We start from the raw sequence: 4,988 nt of genomic DNA on the forward strand, positions 1-4,988 counted from the left end.
GTATATGTTGCCAAGGAGTTGGTGACACAGTTGAGATTCTTCCTCTAGATTCTTATCTAAGAAAAGTACAAAGCTCTTAAGTAAATTTTCACATCCCCTTTGTTCAGGTGAGGTTAACATTAAAGCAGACTTCTAGTTAACCAAAAATTGTAGGAGATATGACCCTGACTCCCAAGTAATAAAGGGAAATCAAAAATTCCCATTACAATTTTAAGCAAGTTTTAGATCTCTTGGCAAGCCATGGCAAAGCTGTAGTCATTTAGCTATAGGATCATCCAATTGATGATCCTTTTCTCTTAAGAGAAACGAGCTGTAATAGAAATCTCCCTCTATGGAGTGGGTGCCCTATGCTTGCATTCAGAAGGTATCAAATGATAAACATTTAATACCACCAAAGTCTAGAAATGCCCATTTTCAGGATCATTAATCATTGTCTTGTGCTCAGAAAAGGGCACAAAAAGGGAAAAGAAAAGAACCAGAAATGTTGAGGTCTGAGAAACTCCAGTTTCAGACTTACCTGGGCAAGCACATTTCTCACTGCCATGTTTTTCTGATTTAAGTTGCTATTACTGCTGCTTTCATGGAGTAGTGGTTACTGACAAGGATAAGGAAAGAAATCCTCTCCTTACCACTGCAGGAAATCCAAGGTAAAGAAGGCCTTAAAAATGGAAACGGGCCTAAAGTCTAAATGAATGACTTTTCTTCAGCTCACTCTTACAGACTATAGAAGGGTTCCTCTGACAATAATAGTCCATCCACTCTGACTCTATTACCAATAATCAAGGCATCCCCCCTCCAGTAGTGAAACTCATCTTCCAGGAGGCATGAAGAGGCAATTTTACATCAAACTGTTCATCTTTGTGACAGTTCTAATCACTGAGGATTACTTGTCCTCTCGACAAGGAGGCATGTCCAAAGAGCTCCATGAATGGTACTCTCATTTAACAAAGACCTGTACCCTGTAATCTCATCAAATGCATAGTGGGAAATTATCAACTTGATCAGGAATTTTTCTGGTCACTCCCACCATATAAGAGAAAATAAAGAATACTCTTAGCACATTGTTTGGAATTCATGAATTGAACATTGAGGGGGGGCATGGATAAGATTTGAATAGGATGGGTAAGCATGTACGGGTGGAGATTTGCATCACTGAAAGGAATAACTGCATTGAGGAAATCACAGATTAGTTGGAGTATTGGAACAAATACCCTTTTAATTATAAAATAAGAAAATGATACTTTCCAAATTGCTGTTTTTAAGGATGTAGCCTGATTTTTGTTATAAATTTAGTATACGAAATTGCCTTTTAGAAAAAAATTAATATATATCAAAAAATTAAACAAATACTGAATGTCCTTAAATTCTTTTTTTCAATATTTTAAGGCCTGAATGTACTTTCTACTAAGGTTTCATTGGTTCTGTTCACATTAGACATTTGCTGTGGATCAAAACATGACTATGTGTGAGATTTGTACATTCTTTCCCAGATTTTCAAGAGTTAATAAGGGCTTGTTGAATACTACCAATATATTGACGTTTTCTAAGGTACAGATGGTGATATCATTCTAGCAGTTCTTAATCTTCACAAAGAAAAGAGAACTCTCCACTACCTCACTACCTTCTCTGTGATCAACTATATAACTCCATTAGATACCTCATAGTGCACATATGCAACACTCTGAATACGCTTTGGACCAGTTGTGGTCAATGGAGGCTATCTTCCACCCCTTAGGAATTATCTTTGCTTTTCTCTCAGGCCAGAATGGTCCATATTCACCCAAAACCCTCCTCTACATTGCAATATGCTCAAACCATGAAGAAAACATTCAGAACCTCCATATAAAAGCCCTACTCTAAAGCTTTATAATGATGAGGAAATATGACCATAGGTTCTGAGAGTTTAAGCCCTGATAGAATCTACCCAAGATAATAAGGCTTCAAAAATAACCTTGAAAATAAATTTTATGTGCTTTCCATGACTCAGTCAAAGTGTCCAGAGGTTCACGCCTACAGGATTTGGCCAGTATTTTGACATTTAAAGAACAAAAATGGCCCTCAGTCCAGGGCAAATAACTTCTGCTTCTATAGTGATAACAACAGGCAGTCAATAAGCATTTATTAAGTACTTAGCATGGCTAGGTGCTGTGCTAAGAACTGTTGTGTTTGTTTGTCCTTTTTTTTCAAAGACAACCAATAATTACATCATAAATCAGTGATGCCTTGACTTATGGGTAAACTTGATTTAAAGGAGGCAGAGTTGCACAAAGTCATCATTCTTACTCTCTCTTGAAGAGCCATCAAAGTTTAGTGGCAAGACAACAGTCAGGATGTCCAGCAACAGCCCCGAAAGCAGTGGATGATAATATCTGACCAAGTTCTAAGAGTTCCATAGAACCTGCTTTAAACACCTTTGTGGCCATTAGAACAAATTATTCTCATCTGCCCATTCTGCTGGCAGAAGTTTTCACATGCTTGGGGTAGACATAATTCATCAATGGGTTTAAAGCCTGTTGGCTAGCCTCAACTTGGTTTAGCCATCTGCAGAGATGTTTATCAAGGTGTGGCTGTTGCTTCTTGGAGGCACAGGTGAGAGTTGGGTGACAGGTGTCCACCAAAGGTGAGTGAACAGCCCTGGAAAGGGCTTGGCAAGTCCTCTCACCAGAGGCGCTAACCCTCCCTGAATACCCCATGCACTAAGCACTTGAGATATAAAGAAAGGCAAAAACAGCATCTGCCCTCGAGGAGCTTAAATTCTAATAGGAGAGAAGCCATAAGAAACAATTATGTACATACAAGATACGTATGTGTGTGTATCTGTATATCCTATGTATATTCATATGCACATATCCAAGTATATATATATATAGAAAATCTTATTTTATATATTATATACATATATCCTTTTTAACATTTGACAATTTATTAGCAAGAGAAAAATGACAACATGAAATGGTACACTTTTGTTATATTCTCGGTCTTGTCTTTTGATCACTATATTACAAAGTATCATTGTGGGGGTCCAAGATAAAATGGTATCTACTGGCAACCTCCTCTGCTTCAATCACATATTATAAATTGATCCTTGAGGCAGCTAACAATGAACAAACAAAACTAACATGGTTACATTCTCTCTTTACCAGATGAGACAGTCTAATCCAGTTCACTCTTTTTATCAACACTGTAATCATTCAGAATCTGCTTCTGAACATACATATGCATGTATATATGTATATATACACACATATGTATGTATACATGTGTATTTATATATATATATACATAAATACACAATTTAATAGTCATATATATATATACACACGTGTGTGTGTGTATGTGTAGTGGATCCAATCTCTGAGGGCAAAGTGAAAGAAAGGGGAGAAGAACAGCTAGGTGATGCAGTGGATAGAGCTCCAGCCTTGGAGTCAGGAGGATCTGAGTTCAAATCCGGCCTCAGATACATAACACATGACACCTACTACCTGTGAGACCCTGGGCAAGTCACTTAACCCCAAATGCCTAGCAAAAAGAAAAAAAAAGAAAGAAAAAGAAAGAAAGGGGAGAGAGGATGCTAAGAATCTCACAGTTCTTAGGCCATGTATAGACAGTAATACAACTGTTGCTACTCTTAATGTATAATTGTTATATAACAACCAGTGAAGTGATACACTATCTCAGAAACCTAACCACATCAACATTTACATTCTCACAATAAATGAAACCACAAATCATAAAGAAGTTGTACCTAAATGGAATGATGGCTTATAGGTTCTCCTCAGAGAGGTGAATAAAGAAGTTTGGGGTTGGAAGAGGTGATATCAAGAACATCATTTCACGGTGGCCAAGCCATGGAAGTCTGGAGGCTCCTTATGCCCCCATTCTGGAGCAGCAACATCTGAGCCTCTCTTACCCGCAGGTCCCTGGAACTCCATGATCCTCCAGCCACCCATGGAGCTGGGCCGCCCAACTGGAGCCCAGAAAGACCCCAGGGAAGCACATGGGCCAGACAGGACCCTGGATGCCTGCTCCTTTCCCCAAGCAATTCAGCCCCAGAGTGCCAGTCAATTACTGGAGGAGGATCAGAACTCTCTTTAGAAGCATTTCCTGTCTGAGGAGAACATAGTTTCCCATTTTTTCCACCTCAGTCTGGAAAATGATCACCCCTATTGTGGCCCATCAGTAGCTTTCTCCATGGGCACTCCAGCCCCACCTGTGACCAGGCCTTTGGAAGACTCTTCATTCAATTGAGGATCTTGGGGTCCTCTGCCCCAGCCTCCTGCTGGCCCCGAATCCTCACTCAGAGCTACTCCTCTGACAATATCCAGGAAATCAAATCCCAGAAACCCATCGACTGCTGAGACTGGGGGGCTCCCAGGTATACCAAAACCCCCATAGTATGGAGGCAATGCAGCTCTGAACCTCAAGCAACTGTCCCTGTTCCTCAGGAACTCAAGCCTCTCTGAGCCCCCTACCTCAACTCCATGAGTCAGAAATGGGCAGAACCTGTCCTTCTCTGGAAACTACAGACTCAAAGTCCAAAGAGGGTCTAGACACCCATATACTGGAACAAAAATAGAGAAGAGCACCCTCAGATTTGAGATAGGTCTGTTACACACACTTCCATACACACATTCAAGAGATGGTAGAGGAAATAGAACCAGACTGTTCACTGAGAGAAACAGAGGGTAAGGAACATCTTAGGGGCTGGGATGACTCCAATAACAGGGAGTCTTTGTGAAAGCAAAATAAAAATTGGTGGGCAATAAAAAAAAAAAAGAGCATCATTTTGGGGGCAGAGCCAAGATGGCAGAGTAAAAGCAGTGACTTGCTTGAGCTCTCCACCAAACCTCTCCAAATACATGTAAAAAATGGCTCTAAACAAATTCTAAAACAGCAGAACCCACAAAAAGACTGAGTGAAACAAATTTCCAGCCCAAGACAGCTTTGATGGTTGATCAGAAAGGTATATTGTGCCGAACAGGCAGAGG

At 40.0% G+C, this 4,988-nt stretch overlaps 1 pseudogene; it reads left to right on the top strand.

Annotated features, from left to right (window-relative positions):
* Positions 1-3,921: 3,921 nt before the first annotated feature.
* Positions 3,922-4,417, top strand: LOC114037179 (annotated as a pseudogene).
* The last annotated feature ends 571 nt before the right edge of the window (positions 4,418-4,988 follow it).

The sequence above is a fragment of the Vombatus ursinus genome, unplaced genomic scaffold (genome assembly GCF_900497805.2).
Source record: "Vombatus ursinus unplaced genomic scaffold, bare-nosed wombat genome assembly UNPS02010284.1, whole genome shotgun sequence".
Classification (NCBI taxonomy): Eukaryota; Metazoa; Chordata; class Mammalia; order Diprotodontia; family Vombatidae; genus Vombatus; species Vombatus ursinus.